Consider the following 19,227-nt stretch of genomic DNA (forward strand, 5'->3'; position numbering starts at 1 on the left):
GAGAGCAGTCTGTCTTTTTTCTTCAGTGAACAATTCTGGTTTCTATATAATGAAAAGAAGTTAAAGACACTGGAGAAGGTGCAAAATATATGCATTAGACTGAGAGATTATGTCCATAAGGAAAGACAAAACAATCTAGGTTTCTTTCTTTACAAAAGAGAATGCTGAGGGTAATCTTATTGAGTATTTCATGATTAAGAAAGGGTGGATATACAGGAGATGTTTCCACTTGTGAAAGTGACTAAGACTTGAGACTATAAAATACAACATAGTCACTAATAAATCCATTTTACTGCCTGATTACATAATCCTCAATTCCCAGTGAAGTCAAAGATAAACTGATCCTAATACTGAAAATATTTAGCAAACAAGCACTCCAGGTTCTCTCAGATAAAGAATTCCAACTCTCTGAGTGAAGGAATGTATTCTTATCTCCATCTTAAATTAATATTTTGAGATTGTGCCCCATGGCTCCAAACTCCCTAGCCAGCCTCTTAGCAACTGCCCAGTCTTACACTCGCAACTTAATTTTTCTTCTATTTGATCACTTTTCACATTATTCTAAACCCCAGATGGTATCGGCCTATTCAAGCTGTCTTCATAGGACAGTCCTCTTATTGCAGGAATCAATGTGATGAACCTTTGTTGCATCTTCTTTAAGCCAAATGTTTTCCTTCCTTTCATGCAGAGTTCAGAGCCCAGGAAGTGGGCATTGTTATGGACTAGGCCAGAACAGACTTCCTCAAAATATTTTACAGAGGTAACCTAGACCCTAACTGCTTATTATAAAGGTAGATGTGAAGTGCCATGTTCCAGATGTGATGCAACTGGTCAAACTACTTCATGTTAAACAAAACACTATTTATTTAAGCACTATAGTTGGAAAACAAACACAAGAAAGAGGAATTTATAATAACTTAATTATTGGAAAACTTAACCGAATAATACATACAGTACCAAGTACCAGTTACTAATTAACTGTTCCAATATAGTAACATTCAATAACCAAACCACCTGGGCAAAAAGGCAAATTCAGACACAGATTATTCTTATATGCAGTTCTCCAATTCACACAGGAAGAAACATCAAAAGAAAATTCAGAGAGTGTAGCAGTGACATCCTCTGAAGCTTCCAACTCTTTTGAGATCCCAAACAGCTTCTGAGTTACTGAAAAAAATCAAAACCCAGAAATCTGGATCTGAGAGAGCTCGCCACACCCATTCAGGCTGCTTTCATTGTTCCAACTTTTAAAAAAACCTAAAGGTTATTTAGGTTGTTAAACAAGTTGTTCATTTAAGTCATCTTCAATTAATCAGTTTTGTACGTCTGCCTTAAAGCCTCTTCAAAAAAACCAGGACAAAATAACTTTTTAAAGTGACAGCATTGTCACATGTACCCCACCCCCCTTAAAGGAAAGGACCATCGATATACAAAGCTGGCTTCACTTCTAAAACTGCTTTTCTGACTCTATTAGTACACTACTATATATATTTTCAGAGGAACCTCGATTATCCAAACGATACGGGCAGGAAGGTTTTGTTTGGATAATTGAATATCTGAATAACACTGTTTAGCCAAGCATCAAGACCTTGCAATCTTATTCGGATAATCTGAAATTCAGATTATTGATGTTGGGATAATCAAGGTTCCTCTGTACATTATATTGACTCTAAGCGTGCAAACATTCACTACTACATTCTATTTCAGTCCGTTTACTCCCGCCACCAAACACCTCCGTCTTTCTTCATCAAAGCACGACAATGCATTGGCAATTACGTTTTCTCATCCTGCCATGAGCATAATTTTCAAATTGAATGGTTGTAATAATAAGCTCCATCTAAACAACCTGGAATTTTTGACCTTATATTTCTCCAAAAACTTTTAACTGGTTATGATCAGTATATATAGTTATCTCAAACACATTACTGACAGTATAAATGTTGAAATGTTGTAACACCAACACCAAGCTCAGCACCTCAATTGTGCAATATTTCTGTTGATGAATATTCAATTTTCCAGAAAAATACCCAACAGGTCTTTCTATCTTCTTGGCACCTTCTTAAGAGTCCAATACTGACACTCACATCACTCGCATTAATAGCCACCTTGAATGGCTTTGAGTAATTAGGTGTTGCTAACACCAGGACAGAGGTTAACACAGATTTCAGGCAGTCCGCTGTCTTCTGACAGTCTGTTGTTCACTGAAATTTTCTGCACTTCTTCAGTAGTCAGTGAAGCAACCACACTGCTAAAAATCTTCTGATAAAACCCAGTCAATCCCAGGAATCATAGAAATGCCTTCTTCGTCCCATGGAATCACATGTCCATGTCCAATAACATGGCCCACGAATGTGACTTGGGCTTTTACAAATTCACTCTTAGCCAAGTTGATCACCAAGTTTGCCTTCCGAAGTTGGCCAAACAATTTCAATAAATGTTACATATGTTCCTTCTGTGTGTGACTAAAAATCACCAGGTCATCTATGTTCACCACACAATTGGTTAATCCGGAAATAAATTTGGTTAGTCTTTGAAATGTGGCTGGCACATTCTTCATACGAAATGGCATGACTTTAAATTGGTGTAGTCCATTCGGTGTCATGAAAGCCAAAATTGTCTTCACTCTTTCAGATAAAGGTGCTTGCCAGAAATATAAGTTGCTTGTCTCACCTTCTCAAGACAGTCTTCCAAATATGGAATAGGATTTGAATTTGTAACTGCATTGACTTTGCAATAGCCCACACATAATCATTGGATACCTTCTGGTTTTGGCACCATTACAGCGGGAGAGCTCCAGTCACTGAAACTCACTTTCATTATCTTGTCTTTGAGCATGTGTCCAATTTCTTTTCGAACCTGCGCCAAGTTTAGAGGGTTACGTCTATAAGCGTGTTGCTTAATTGGAATAGCATTTCCTATATCTACATCATGCATAATTAGAATTTCCTGGCTAATTCCCACAAGTCTTCCCATGCGATAGTAATAATTCCTTTAGGTCATTTTGATATTCCTCGGAAAGTAACTCAATAATTTACCCCAATTTTTGAGAACTTCTTCATTGTCCAGTGTAATTTGAGGAATGTCCAACTCAGAATCCTCTGAACCTGGTTCTTCAAATCATATTGCACATTGAAATTAAAGTGGGAGACTCCTATGAACAACTGAAGAGGAAAGCACAAGACTGAAAAGCATGGAGAATTGAACAGAGGATCTGCCTAGGCAAACCACTATTACAGATACAAAGATCAAAACTATACCCAATACTCAAAAGATATGATCTTATCAAAGTTCTGTACAGTTGCAGCGACTTCCTAGTACTTGTACTCAAACCACCTTGCAACAACCACCAGTTGAGTAGAATATAACATTGATGAGCTGAGATGAAAAAGGTGGGAAGAAACATCTTTGGACTATAAACACCAACATGAACCTTTTGAGTCAAACGGATTGTCTTATGCTGTAAATATTTTTATTTTTTATACTTGAAGAAATATTACAACTTATGGAATAAAAGGCACAATAGACATAGATGTAAAATTGGCTACATAGTGGGAAACAGAGATTGATGTTTAATAGATTTTATTTTGGTCTGGCGAAGATGTTTAGAAAAGAAAAACAAGTCCTTCTCCTGAAAGAGCCTTCACCTCTAAGCAGCCATCGTCCCTGAATGTTTTAGCTAGTCCACCGTCATTACCAAAATGTTTGGGACCTTAATTATACTGATCTGTTAATGATCTACATCTGTGTTTACAGGGCACAATTTCAGACTCTCTTGGTGATAAAAACTGGGAAGCATCATAAACGGAGGTCAGTGTAGAACTTAAGAAAGACAAGTTGGTGGAGTGGACAGATAGGGGCAAGTGAAATTCAATATAGAGACGTGATACATTTTGATAGGAAGAGAAGCAGAAGCTATATAAAATCTAGGTACAACTCTAAAGAGGGCACAGGTGCAGAAAGATCTGGATGTATATGTGCAAAAGTCATTGAAGATATAGAGAAGGTAAAGAAAGCAGTTACAAATGCCAACAGTATCCTAGGCTTCATTACTAGGGATTTAAGAGTACAGGAGCAAGGAGATAAGACAGTAGTTTGACCTCAGCTACAGAATTGAGCCCAGTTATGGACATCGTACATTGGGAAGGATGTGAAGGAATTGAAGAGAGTGCAGAAGAGGCTAATGAAAATGATTCCAGGTATGAGGACTTTCCATTATGAAGATAGATTGGAGAAACTGGGATTGTTTTCATGGAAAATGGATATCTGAATGATCTAAAATCATGGAAGGTCTGAACATAGTTAAAAATGGAGAAATTATTCCCATTCGTGAAAGGATTGAGAATGAGAAGACTTGGATTTAAAAGAATAAGTAAAACAAGCAAAAGTGATATGAGGAAAACATTTTCACGCAACTCGTTTTAGAATGTGCAGCCTGAGAATGGTGGAAGGAAGTTCAGTCAAAATATTTAGAAAGGAATTAAATGGTTATTTGTAAAGAATCCTGGGATTTCTGGGAATAGGCAAAAGTATGGCACCAAGTGAAATGCTCATTTGGAGATCAGGCAAACACAATGAGTAGAATGGCCTCTTTCTGCACTGTAGTAATGGTATTTCAATCCTGTGATATTATGTTGCATTTTCATTTTTACCTGTCTCCATTACCTCAATAGATAAGAGTGATTACTAGTATTTACCTGAATTATACTGTGAAGAAATGTGTCTATTCTAAGCTGCCTGCTGACTTAAAGTAAGTATGGTGGAGGTGGTAAGATTAGTCTAATTACCCTGGTGCTGAAGAGGGCCGAATAAACTAGTGATCTCTAATGGAAAGAATACTCATATGAAACTATGTGATTTGACTTAATTGCTGTATAGCTTCTGCTCTTTGTATATGCTAACAAATAGCCACCAGGGTAAAGCCATCAACGGGGAGGCTATGGCCTAGTGGTATTATTGCTGGACTGTTAATCCAGAGACCCAAGTCATGCTCTGGGGACCTGGGTTTGAATCCCACCACGAGATATGGTGGAATTTGAATTCAACAAAAATCTGGAATTAAGAGTTTAACAATGACCATGAATCCATTGATGATTATTGGAAAAATCCACCTGGTTCACTATTGTCCTTCAGGGAAGGAAACTGCCATCCTTACCTGGTCTAGCCTATATGTGACTCCAAACCCACAGTAATGTGGTTGACTCTTAACTGCCCTCTGGGCAATTAGAGATGGACAATAAATGCTAGCCCAGCCAGTGACATCTTCATCCCATGAAATGAATTTTAAAAAAGAAAGCATGAAAAGGAAAAGAGCTAGAGAAACGTTTGGAAGAAAATAAATTAGTGCAGCTCAACCATAATTCTTCTTACCTCTATGTACCACACGTGTAGGTTTCATTTCTTCTGTAAGACCCATTTGACATATTGCTCAAATTCATATCACCAAGCTGAAGGATACTAGCATTGGAGAATGGAACAATATCAGTACAAACACTTGCTAGATTTTCTCCTGTACAGTTGGATTGAGAATGAAGTCCCATTTACTCTGTCCCAAACTCTGCAGTACTCACTCATGCACATAAATGATATTTTCCTAATTCTCTAACAGACAAGCCTTGTGTCACTGCAATCAAAATGTTTAGTTTATTCTGTGGACCTACATAGATCTTATTTCAAGATATCTGTTCATACCTAAGGCTTGAATTAAGTGGCTTGTTTCTGTGCTATAAAATTCTATAATGATTCATTTGGATGTTAAAAGAGCCCATAACAAGAATGACAGTGAGTTCTCTCATTGAATTGTATACAAGTGTAAGAGTCTAAAGTGTTAATACTGAAAGTGCCTTAAGCATGTAGTCATGTCGATTTGGTCAAAAATCAGCTTAGGATCCTGAACATTTAAAACCTGCCAATCCAAGTGTTCATAGTCTCGAACAAGATCTAACATATCATTCAGTTGCCAACATACAATAAATTACATCTTGTTTCAGAAAAAAAGTATTTTCTTACTTGATTAGGAGCTTGTTTTCCTTGACTACAACAGGCCAGCGGATCAAATATCCCAACTCTAAAAGAGAATCATGATAATTCACAGTGAGCAATATTACAATGTTAATGGTGAGTGGCATGGGTTGCTTGTACAACATGATGAGCAACAGTAAAGATCCAATTTTGCTGCCTTCTACCACATACTGGCAGTGTTGGAGCTTGGAGATTTATTCAGATGCAGATAGCAGCAGGGAGAGCTGAACATTCAAAAGCCCAACAGAAGAAAATCTTGGGCAAGTTTCAACAATGCAGAATCTGCAATCAGTGGTTTCAGATCTCGTAAGTGACAGTAAGAGAGCTGGAGTATTAGTAACTCCACAGCAGGTACGGATTGTGTCAGGTGCCAATGACCTGGCAGCAGCTCCAAGTTGGGGTTGAGTCAGAGAGCAAACAGATTTGGATGGTCCATGAATTAAGTTAAAAGTTTTTATAAAGCGCAGAATTACTGGTTGGGAAAGCAAGAAGTAAGGAAAAGTACCTATAGTCATACCAAGTATCACTGCCAAAATGAGCAGGCACCACAAAACATGGCTACAGTGAGTGAAACATTGAGAGCCACAGTAGTAATCAAACCAAGTTTCTAAACCCAGGAGTATGTAAAGCCAGAATTAAAGCAACATTTTTAGTGGAATAGTAAAAGTCTGAACAGACAATGTCTAAGAGAGGAAGAAAGTTAAGAAACATTATTAAGGTTGCAGAAAAGATGCGAACGTTCCATTTTACTCCAATAGTAGCACAAAGCACCAGCACAGCTTTCACAGCAAAGTTACAACTCTCCTAAGCCAGTAAGTTAAATAAACACATTGGGAAGGCAAGCATCAGAAAGAATATTACCTGGAAATTTAATTTCAGAGAGGAGGGTACCCTTCTTTGCATTGTATATTTGACCACTTAAAATGATAAGGGCTGCAAATACATGGGAATACTAACCCAGCAAATTTCCAGACTGAGATAGACAGATTTTTAACCAATGAGGAAATCAACGGTTAAAGGGCAAAGGTAAGAAAATGGAGTTGAGGATTATCAAATTAGCCAAGATCTCATTGAATGGAAGAACAGACTCAACAGTCTGAATGGTTTACCTCTGTTCCTATGTCTTATTAAACCACTCAGCACACTGTTCCTTCACCCTCACTGGATCAAAATTCTGGAATTCCCTCCTTAATTACATTGTGGGTCCATCTTCACTAACTGGATTGCCATAGCTATCTCCCACTTTCTCAAGGGCAACTAGAGGTGGCCATAAATGCTGGCCCAGCCAGCAAAGTCCATGATCTCTGAATGAATAAAAATGTGCCAAATAGAGCACAAGTATGGACATCTTGGGAAAAGCAATTCTTAAGATACAGAATAGCTTCTAAATTTGATAGTAAATTAGAGGGCAAGCAATTTAATACACTTCTGCATACAATTGGAATTATAGCTGATGACATTATAGTTCACCAAGATATAAAGGTAGCAGCAGACAGTTTTCAAGAAATCCTGAAATCTTTTGATAATCACTTTAACCGCAGAATAAAATAAAGAATGCAATTTAATAGAAGAATTCAGCATCCAGGGAAATCTATATAGGAAATTTCATTAATGCTCTCTGCAGACTACTGGAGAAACATGACGATAATTATTTAAAGTCAGAGTTCATAAGAGACAAAATTGTTGGAATTGTTGATGAGTCTTTGTCAGATTTATTATAGTCAGAAATAGATTTGTCTTTAGAGAAAATCTATAGGTGGTGAATGTAGCTGAAATTTAAAACAGCATAGATCAACTCTCAGAGGACAACATCAACTTTATCACAGGAGAGTGGAAAAGTCCACTCAGTTCTTGACACATGAGAAACCAGCATGTAAGACAGACACCAGATACTAAAGATCCTTGTCAGCACTGGAGCAAGGACACCTCACAGTGCTCAACAGGACAGAATGCATCCAACAGAGCATAATAGTGAGAAGTGACTGAGGAGGATTCTGAGAGATTTTGGCTTGCTCACCATAATTGAGAAGGGGATTACATAATATCCAATGTTGAAAAACAGTGAAGCCCCAAACATTACATTACTGTAGTGTTTTCCTCCTTCCCTGCTGTCTGTCTCTAGAATGGTGATCTCAAAATCTTAGCAGAAGTTTGAAAAACATACAAAACAGCATAAACACGTGCAGTATAAACTCCACCAAGCAATGTGTCTCCATGTTGGCTTCCATGGCTAACATCAAAATGGACCACCTGCTTCTGTAGGAGTGCAGGATACTGCACCTTAGTAGTTACAGGAAATGGTACAGCTTGTGGACTCATGGCCATTGATTTGGTCAGAGGTAACAACTGTCATTCTTCCACCTAGGTATTCTGATGCTAGGAAGCAACTTCAGCATCTCCAAAGTTAAGGAGGCAGTGGATGGGTGTCTCCTCATAGCAGATGTTATGCACAGAAACTCTCCCCTGAGATTAATTCATCTGGACACATAAGTGGCAAAAAGCTCCCAATTCTGCTGGTGACGTCCAGGTCAATCACTCTGGACAGGGAATTTGACTGCATCGTCAGTGTGGCTGGATGATCAAGAGGGCCTGACAGAAAAGTGGACACTATTTCTACATTTCTAATGGAAATGGTAAAAGACGCCAAGCTGCATGATGTCTTCAGCATCCCTGCAGATGAAGAACAACATCAATACACCTGGTTGTGGCCAGATAGGTCTGTTCGCTCAAGGACAGATTTTTTGTTTGCATCCCAAGCATTCTTGATCAGATCTACCATCATCAAGCCAGTATTCATCTCTGACCAGTGCCTTCTGCGGGCCAACTGCCATTACAGGACAGCCAGCAGGCCAGCGAGGCAATGTGAAAGCTGAGCCTGAAGCTGTTGAACTCAGGACATGTTGAGGAGCTTAAAAAGGATTTCACGGATTAGAGAACAATGAAGCAGTTCTTTGAGTTTCCACAGGACTGATGGGAACAATCAAGGGGAACAATCAAGAGGTTCTTTATCCTCAAAGGTGTTCGGAAGGAAGAAAGAATAAGCGATGGGGTAAACTGTCCAAACTCCAGAAAATCAAGCAGCATCTACACCTGCTGCAGAAGATGGGAGTCAATGTCAAGGAGGAGTCCAGGAGGTGAACAGCCAACAAAAATTGTTCTTTGTCTCAAGATAATCTTCTGAGCCATGGTCTGCTCTATGGAGTAGGGTGAGATGTGCTTGCATTTCTCCTTCCAGAAGTGCACACAGAGAGCTCTGTGATCAGTAGCCTGAAGGAAGAAGATGGCTCAGTAATGTCATCTCAGTCTGACATTTTGAGGATCAACAAATCCTTTTCTGCCACATTATTTGAAATGAAGCTCATGGACAGTACACCTTTTAGGTCTTTGACAAAAACACAGAGGAGAAGCTGGACCAGCCATTTTCTCTGTATGAGCTGACTAAGGCCCTTGAGTCCGTTGAGAAGAGCAAAATTTCTGAAGGTTTGGCTTACTAGCTAAGTTGTATTCAACCATGGTTGAAAATATTATCCTGCAGTTGCAACAATGCAATTGTATCATCCAGGCAATATATTAATTAATATTAAAGACATCCTATAAACAACCCTCCAACACAAAGAGCGTCAGTTACTGTAAAACCTATACATTCTTAACAATCAAACTCTTAAGCATGATTGTGTATCTTGACTTCATTCTTCTTCACATGGCAGAAGGAGTCAAGTTAGTTACAGTCAATAAATAACCAATCCAGGAATATCCAGATGGAACAACACATCAAGTGACATTATGTTAATGAACATCAGTCACAGAACAACTGGTCAAAGGATAATTGTTTGAAGATTGTTTGAGACACAATTTCCCACATACAAAGCCATGTTGGCCATTCCTAATCCATCCTTGCCTTTCCAAATACATCTAGATCCTGTCCCTCAGAATCTCCTCCAACAACTTGTCCAATCAGGGTCACCAGTCTATAATGCCTTTTCCTTACCAGCTTTCTTTAATTAGCCACCCTCCAGTCTTCCACCACCCACCTGAGACTTTCAGTGTTACAAATATCTCAGCAAGGGGCCCAGCAACCACCTCCCTAGCTTTCCACAACATTCTAGGATACATCTAATCAGGTCCTGGGGATTTAGTTACCTTTGAGCAGTTTAAGGCCATCAGCACCTCCTCCTCTGTAATATGAACACTTTTCAAGATATCACTATTTATGCATCCATATCCTTCTCTACACTAAATACTGACACAAAATACTTGTCTTGTATCCCAACCATCTCCTGCGGTTCCACACATAGATTACCTTGTTGATCTTTAAGGTGCCCTGTTCTCTTCCTAGTTACTCTTTTGCACTTCATGTATTTGTAGAATGTCTTTGGATTCTCCTTCACCCTGTTTGCCAAATCTATCTCATGACCCATTTTTGTACTCCTGATTTACCTCTTGACTATACTGTTACCTGTCTTACAGTCCTTGAGAGATTCACTCGATCCCAGTTTCATTTCATTATCTTCCTAGCAGTGACAGTAACTGAGATCATGCCAAGCAAGAAGGAATCCTCAAATAGAAGAAATGAGCAACTCAACATAGTGCTATCACCAGTACTACAATCCCTGAAGCTGAACGAAAACATCCATGCTAATCAACAAGTCAAAGTAGGAAATCTGTTCACTTCAATATGGATAATCCAGCAGATTGAGAATGAAATTAAATCTGCTGAAACAAATTGAAGACGTGGTTTATGGAACCCCTAGAAGTCACAAGCAATGTCCAGAGATCCAGGATATGGTTTAGAAGATATTGCCTGGCTCAGTGATCCAGGAAACCGCAGGGAAGAAATTCCTGCTTCAACAGTACAACTGATCTCTGCAAATGAAATGCATGTGATCAAAAATGCTCTAGATGTTGCAATGAAGTTATTGCTTATTTCACCAGGAGAGATGCCCTCTGCAAAGGAAATCCAAGAGATTAAAGAGCTTTCAGTTTAAAGGAATTTTAAGCCCACATAATGTCGTGTCCAGAATCAAAGCCATTAGTCTTTAAACCAGAGATACAACGATCTTCTGTTTCTGAAGAGAACATTTTTTGCAAGAACAGTGAACCACCAACCCATTTGGATTTATGATTGTGTAGTGGTAAATGTAATTACATACACAATTGAATAATGTTAATAATGGAAAAATGTTTGGGAATAGATGTGTGCAAGTGTAAGGGTCTGAAAAGTTTAAAACTAAATGACTTAAGCACCACCTTTGATGATGTGATAGGGACTTTGAGGATGGACAGTTTAGGACCTCAAAGGAGTAAGGTCTATCCTCCAGTCCTCATAATTTTTATCGGAATATCTTTCACATCAGTATAACCTGTACTTTGTTAACATATAATAAACTACATTTTATAATACAAGAGTCCCTTCTTTTAGGTTAGCAAGTGGTTTCCCTCTAGCATACCTGACCAAGCAGTCGCTATAGATCTCTATCCTCAAAAATGATGCTGGCAGCAAACCTACCACATGGTAAACAATAATGCAGATAGCCTCATAGAACATGCTGATCATAGAGCCATAGCGTTGTACTACATGGACACAGACCCTTCAGTCCAATTCATCCATACTGACCAGGTAGCCTAAATTAATCTAGTCCCATTTGCTAGCATTTGGCCCATATCCCTCTAAACCCTTCCTATTCATATACTCATTGAGATGCCTTTTAAATGTTGTAATTATACCAGTCTCCACCACTTTCTCTGGTAGCTCATTCCATACATGCACAACCCTCTGTGTGAAAAGATTGACCCTTGGTCCCTTTTAAACCTTTCCACCTTAAACCTATGGCCTCTAGTTTTGCAATCACCATCCCAGGGAAAAGATCTTGGCTATTGACCCTATCGATTCCCCTCATGATTTTATAAACCTCTATAAGGTCACCCCACAGCCTCCATCGCTCTAGGAAAAACAGCCCCAGTCTGTTCAGCCTCTCCCTGTAGCTCAAATCCTCCAACCCTGGCAACATCCTTGTAAAACTTTTCTGAGCCCTTTCAAGTTTCACAACATCCTTCTCAAAGTAGGGAGACCAGAATTGCACACAGTATTCCAAAAGTGTCCTAACCAATGTCCTGTACAGCCGCAACATGTCCTCCTAACTCCTGTATTCCATGCACTGACCAAGCATGCCAAACGCATTCTTCATTATCATGTCTACCTAGGACTCCACTTTCAAGGAACAATGAAACTGCCCTCTAAGGTCTCATTTTCAGCAAGACTTCCCATTACGTGTATAAGTCCTACCCTGATTTGCCTTTCCAAAATACAGTACCTCACATTTACCTAAATTAAATTCCATCTGCCACTCCTCAGCCCATTGGCCCATCTGATCAAGGTCCCATTGTACTCTGAGGTAACCTTCTTTGCCATCCACTACACCTCCAATTGTAGTGTCATCTGCAAACTTACTAATCATACCTCATATGTTCACATCCAAATAATTTCTATAAATGATGAAATGCAGTAGACCCAGCACCGATCCTTGTGGCACTCCACTGGTCACAGGCCTCCAGTCTGAAAAGCAACCCTCCATCACCACCCAAGTGATCAGGATTGTTCAAGCAGTAGTCCTGGTCAACATCGCTCCCTTAATCTGCATCAGAAAAGTTATAGGCTGATTGGTCAGTTTTATCAATATTGTTTAAGAATATAAGTAATAGGAACAGCCATTTTACAACCATTTAGTAAGATCATTACTGGAGTTCTACAACACTTCCATTTTCTCGTTCTGTAGTAACATCCCTTTATTGTATTAGTACCCAACCATCCATTGATGAATCAAAAGGTTCTGGGTTCAAGTCCCACAATAGGATACCAACATAAGAATTAAGGCTCGTAATTCATTGTGATACTTTATAATCATGCTGCATTATCAGAGGTGCTGTCTTTTAAATTAGATATTAAACTGCCTACCATAAGATACAGAAGCAGAATTTTGAAGAAGATAGAGAGAGGTCTTAATGATTTTGACAATATTTAGCCCAAAACCCACATCATAAAACCACATTAAATGGTTATTATCGCACAGCTGGGATTTTTCTGTCTGCATTGATCTACTGGCTGTGAAAAGCATCCACGACCTTGCGGGTTAGAAAATTCCCAAGATTTATAACCCTCTTGAGAAATTTCCTCTCATCCCAGTCTTAAATGATTGACCGCTTATGTGTGAATGCTGCTTTCGGTCTGTCACCCATTTATTCAATTCCTCTCAAAAATTTCTATCTTTAGACGAGAGACACACTCATTCTAAAATCCTAAGTGTGATCTGTGTAACTTTAACTACAAACGAATGCATTTGGGGTTTCTGAACATAAACAACATTTCAAACAAATAAAGAGTTGTGGTGTTATGGGCGGGGTGGTGATTTTATATTTGAGCACTACCGAAATCACTCTCTGTAACCCTTCCATTACTAAATATACCCTCTCAGTTTGCAAAATGTCTTTGGAGTTGAAGATCGGTTTCATCTCCCTTTAAGTAGTCTACCTCTGAGCAAAGAGAAGTGTCTGGCTCAGGAACCCGGAAGGGTGGGGACAGTGCAAGGAACAGCTGTAAGTTCGGCGTCATTTTACAGTTAAATTATTATAGCTCAGTTTGAAATTCAGGAAGTGACATTGCATTTCTCACATCCTCTATCTGGGAACTGAAGAAGGAATTAAAATGTACTTTCGGTCTGACTGTCAGTGGTAGCTCGAGGTCCGAACAACTATGAGAGCACAGTGAATGGGAAGAGGTGGATCATCTTTGCAATATAAAAACAAAATCACGGGTCAAAATCCAGGTGAAAAGGAAGAAATTCCTGGTCCCTCAGAAAACCTGATGTTGGAAGTGGCGTAGGAATCGATCAAGTATGTCCTTGTGACCTGCTTCCGGTCTTTAATCAGCATTCCTGGTAAGAGAACATAAGTCTCAAACTTTAAAGAAAATTAGGACCTTGGCTCCAGATTTTATTTGTTGTTCGTATTGCACTTGAAATCAATGGTTTCCGTGTTTGTTTCACTTTTTATTAACAGGATCATACGAATCTTTCAGTTGCATCGTTATGTTATAATGGTTTTACCTGTCACGGAGCACACGATAGTAAATCAAAAGAGAAAATGCTGGAAAATCTCAGCAGGTCTGGCAGCATTTGTAAGGAGAGAAAAGAGCTGACGTTTCGAGTCTAAGTGATCCTTTGTCAAATTTTACACGATAGTAAATGTTGGGAATTGTCACTTTCTTGGAGGCTTTTCACATGTTTTGAATATGTTGTCATTGCAAGGTTTGTAGCTCAGGTTGAGGGTGTAGGTTTGCTCGCTGAGCTGTAGGTTTGATATCCAGACGTTTCATTACCTGGCTAGGTAACATCATGAGTGGCAACCTCCAAGTAAAGCGAAGCTGTTGTCTCCTGCTTTCTATTTATATCTTTCTCCCGATGGGGTTCCTGGGGTTTGTGGTGATGTCACTTCCTGTTTGTTTTCTGAGGGGTTGATAGATGGCATCTAGATCTACGCATAGATCTAGATGTCATCTATCAACCCCTCAGAAAATGAACAGGAAATGACATCACCACAAACCCCAGGAACCCCATCCAGGAGAAAGATATAAATAGAAAGCAGGAGACAACAGCTTCGCTTCACTTGGAGGTTGCTACTCATGATGTTGTCATTTTGGAGTTATCATGTCACCAAAGACAAAATTCCCAGTTTTGGGTTGGTTTGGGGTTGTTTGACTCCAGTTCAATTGACTGTGGGACTTAACTGGGGATTATTTAATCCAATTGTTTTTAAAAATACGTCTGGAGGGAAGTCCAAATACTAGATACCATGAAACACTGAATTTGTAGTTGACTGTGTTAGACCTTATGGGAAAAAAAGTGCTGGGAAAACTCAGCAGGTCTGGTTACACCTGCAGAGAGAGAAACAGAGTTAACGCTTTGAATCCTATATGCTTGACTGGACTGTTTGTGGTAATATTGTCTCTAGATTTGGAGATATAACAGCCATCCCAAAAAGGACAAACACAGAAGCCAATCTGCATTAGATATCAAATCATTAGAGGTTAATGTATATAAGAGAAAATGGACTAAGGCAAGATACGATTGAAGTAAAATTAAATTTGTGTTTTTATGACCTTTTTATTTGCAGGGAGTGAGAAGGACTAAGCTTGTTGAGTTTGAGAGAGAGAGAGAGAGAGAAAAGCACAGGAAAAACAAAAAGTCTCATATATAGGGTAAGGAATTGGGAAGGAAGATTTAAAAAGTTGAATGACTGTAAGAATAAGAAATAAATATATACGCGAAGGGAGAGAGTAGAAGTTGTGACGATCACTCAAGGATACCAAGCAATGCTTGAACATGAAAAGGTGGTAGATGGTGCTACACCTTTGAAAACCATACCCTCCAACGCAGGAAAACAAGAGGGTCCCTGCCTGCAAAAATTAAGAAACAACTGTTTTCCAAACCTTGTAATCCTTCTTTAATGCAGTGTCTTTCCATGTCATGTCTTCTGTTTACAGGGGTATGGAATATAGATGTAGGGACATGGAAGTGTAGAAAGAAAAGACCATCCAGTCCATCAAGCCAAATTACTAGAACTTTTACTACACCTCTTCCTTAGCCTGAAGTAATTGGACAATTTATATACTGGATTATTCTTTGCTGCCCTATTCAACAATTATGGTGCCAATTAGGGAATACAGACCAGAAGATCATGGACTCAATATCAGTTTGTGTTGAAATATAGAAGAACTATAATTGACTTCCGCAAATATGGGTTAGTGGCACCAAGGCAAACTGTAGAACAATTCTGTTATTCTGAACCCCCAACCCCCCCCCCACCCTGTTCAGCTGGGATTTCTACACACTGTCCACTACTATTCCCTGAAATATGTGGAGGTAAATACCAATGTAGATTTAGTGTTGCCTGTGGTGGACTTACCTACCAGCTGTCATAAAGACTGATCATTTGTAGGAAGCACCATATGGCAGAGTGTGAAGGAATATGTCATTCTGACTTCACAGCATCAGTGGTCCAGTATTGTACATTGTCATTTCTGTGAGGTGTAATGATTTATGTGATTACTTGATAATAGTATAATTCTGGATTCTCACTTTCCAAACTTTTTTTTTGGCTGGAATCCAGACTGAGTGTAGAGGGGACCAAATGTAGTGTGTCAAAGTTTGCGGATGACACTAAAGTGTGCAGAGGACAGCTAAAAGTCTGCGGAGGGATATAGATAGGTTAAGTGAGTGAGTAAGGTCTGGCAGATGGAGTACAGTGTTAGTAAATGTCAGGCCATCCATTTTGGTAGGAATAACAGCAAAATGGACTATTACTTAAATGGTGAATAATTGCAGCATGCTGCTTTGCAGAGGGACCTGGGTATCCTTGTGCATGAATTGTAAAAAGTTGGTTTGCAGGTGCAGTAGGTAATTAAGAAAGCAAATGTAATATTGTCCTTCATTGCTAGAAGGTTGGAGTTTAAAAACAGGGAGATTACATTGCAGCTGTGTAGGGTGCTCGTGAGGCCACACCTGGAGTACTGTGTGCAATTGTGTACAGTTCTGGAAATCTGAAACTAAAAACAAGAAATGTTAGAAATGCTCACCTAATCAAATAGCCTGTGTGAAAAAAGTAACAAGCAATATTTCAAAGCTACGTATGTTTTTCAAAATTCAAAAATGCTAGAAATGTAACATTTTAAACAAGAATTCTTATCTTTATGAAACTGAAGGAAACTATTCAGCTCATCATGTCTTTTGGTTGAAAAGCATATATTGTGCCTAATCTCACTTTCCAGCTCTTTGTCCAGTACCTTATAGTTACAAAACTTCAAGAGCGTAACCTAGTACTTTCTAATATAACCAATGACTCTTCATTATTCCTTTTACACTGATTCTATCCCACTTATTATTAGGATACTCGCCTACTGGCATTATGGGCCTACCTACAACACGTGGTCTTCAGCTGTTCAAGAAGGCAAAACACACAACCACCTTTGCATGGGCAACTTGGGATAGGCAATAAATCTGGTTCGGTCAGTGATGTGCATGTCTCACAAGTGAATAAAAAATATTGAAATCTCCTAGAATTCCTACCCTCCTGTTTTTATCTACATATTAATTATTGTACATCCATCTATTTGAGTTTATAATACAGTTCTAGCTATTTGTCAGTTTAACCAATACATCCTCATTTGATGGTCTTTCCTGCTTATCAATCCTCCTAGCAGTTGTAAGTGTATCATTAGCCAATATTGTGACCCTTTTTTCAATCCCTCCTTTCGTTCATCCAATGAATAATAATCACAAAAATTTAGCTGCTTTTCCTGTGCTTCAGTAGGTCAAATTTCAGTAATAGTTATGATATCAAGCTTGCAAGTGTCTATCTCTGCTTTGAGCTCACTTACTAGATTCTTTGCATTGAAATATATACCTTTAAGGATTGCTAAACTCTTTAGACAATTTTCTAGGATTCATTTCCAGTAAATTTTATGTTCATTTACTAAACTTTTGTTTTTCATTTTCAGTTTTGCCCCTTTCCCTTCTGGATCTATGCTCAGCTGCCAATTTCCCTGCTAAGCCAGTTTAAACCTTCCCACCAGCTCCAGCAGACCTCCCCACAATGACACTGGTTCAGGACCTGTTTATATGTAACCCAAACAACTTGAACAAGTCCTCCTTTTGCCCAGAATCAGTCCCAAAACCTCAAGAGTCTAAAGCCCTCCTCCTGCACTACTCTTCCAGCTCCACATTCATTCACTTTATCATTTGATTACTGTATTCCCCAGTATGAGCCACCTAGTGTGGTCAAATAGTTATTTGGCAGTACAGAACCTGAATATTGATGAAAAAATACATTTTGCTGAAGTTTCTTCTTATCAGGACATTGTAAGAATACTGTTGTGATTCCACGATTGGACAATATTTGCTAAATTATTGTGTGAGCACTGAAAATTACTCTGACAACGAATCGAAGGTTGTCATTTGGACCCGCAGAGTGACACACTTGTACATACTGGCAACTACATATATTAATACACAGGCCCGATTCTTTGCAAACGAAAAGAACATGTACACATGTTGTGCCTATTCACACAACAAAGTAGGCCATCTGATTAAATTTCCTAGGACAATGCCTTGACCAATCAGAGTCATCCTACCTAGTTTAAATTTAAACAAAGCTTGGCAATTTACTGCCAATCTTCATCTAACTGATGCATTTTCCATGGTAACATCTCTTTAAATCAGATTCCACTTGCCAACCAATCAACACTATTCTCATACAAAATGCTGTTCCCTTTTACATTGCTACTCTAGTGAATGTACCAATGAGTGCAAGATGAAAACCCTCAACAAAATGTGTCTATTCTGCCATATTCAAGAGCAGTCCAGATTATTACCTTTTTGAAGTTCTATTTTTTCATTTATTTCTTTACTCCCTAAAATCTTCCTGCAGGAATGTATCCGTTTTTCTATTTGTGTCATTGATACTAATTTTGACCATGAACTTTTGCTGTTGCCCTCCCCTATATACTGCAGTCACACAATGAGATCCTTTACCCTGGGACCAAGGAGGCAACATGCCTTCCTGGAATCACATCTGTGGTCACAAAAATATCTCTCCATTCCCTAACTATTGAACTTTGTGTTTTTCTGGCCCACCTCTCTCACCCACTCATGTCTAAGTTATCTGTAGTGCTATGGTTTTACCTCTGGTTGTACAGTATTCTCCAGAAGAACTATAGACCAGTGAGCCTGACGTCAGTGGTGGGCAAGTTGTTGGAGGGCATCCTGAGGGAAAAGGCAAGGACTGATTAGGGATAGTCAACATGACTTTGTGCATGGGAAATCATGTCTGACAAATTTGATTGAGGTTTTTGGAAGAGTTAACAAAGAAGATTGATGAGGACAGAGTGGTATATGTGATCTATATGGACTTCAGTAAGGCATCCGACAAGTTTCCCCATGGGAGGTTGAATAGCAAGGTTAGATCTCATGGAATACAGAGAGAACTAGCCATTTGGATACAGGACAGGCTCAAAGGTAAAAGACAGAGGGTGGTGGTGGAGGGTTGTTTTTCAGACTGGAGGCCTGTGACCAGTGGAGTGCCACAAGGATCGGTGCTGGGTCCTCTACTTTTTGTCATTTACATAAATGATTTGGATGCAAACATAAGAGGTACAGTTAG

At 39.0% G+C, this 19,227-nt stretch overlaps 1 protein-coding gene across 2 annotated transcripts in view; it reads left to right on the forward strand.

The window, feature by feature from the left end:
- The first annotated feature begins 13,594 nt into the window (after window positions 1–13,594).
- LOC122561787 (interferon regulatory factor 6-like) overlaps window positions 13,595–19,227 on the forward strand; it is a 48,876-nt gene continuing 43,243 nt past the window's right edge. The window contains exon 1 of one of the 2 annotated variants that reach the window (XM_043713949.1): window positions 13,595–13,949. The gene's annotated coding sequence lies outside the window, so the exon portion shown is untranslated. The remainder of the gene's footprint in view (window positions 13,950–19,227) is intronic. The other variant, XM_043713947.1, reaches the window with a different exon arrangement.

The sequence above is a fragment of the Chiloscyllium plagiosum genome, chromosome 23 (assembly GCF_004010195.1).
Source record: "Chiloscyllium plagiosum isolate BGI_BamShark_2017 chromosome 23, ASM401019v2, whole genome shotgun sequence".
Classification (NCBI taxonomy): Eukaryota; Metazoa; Chordata; class Chondrichthyes; order Orectolobiformes; family Hemiscylliidae; genus Chiloscyllium; species Chiloscyllium plagiosum.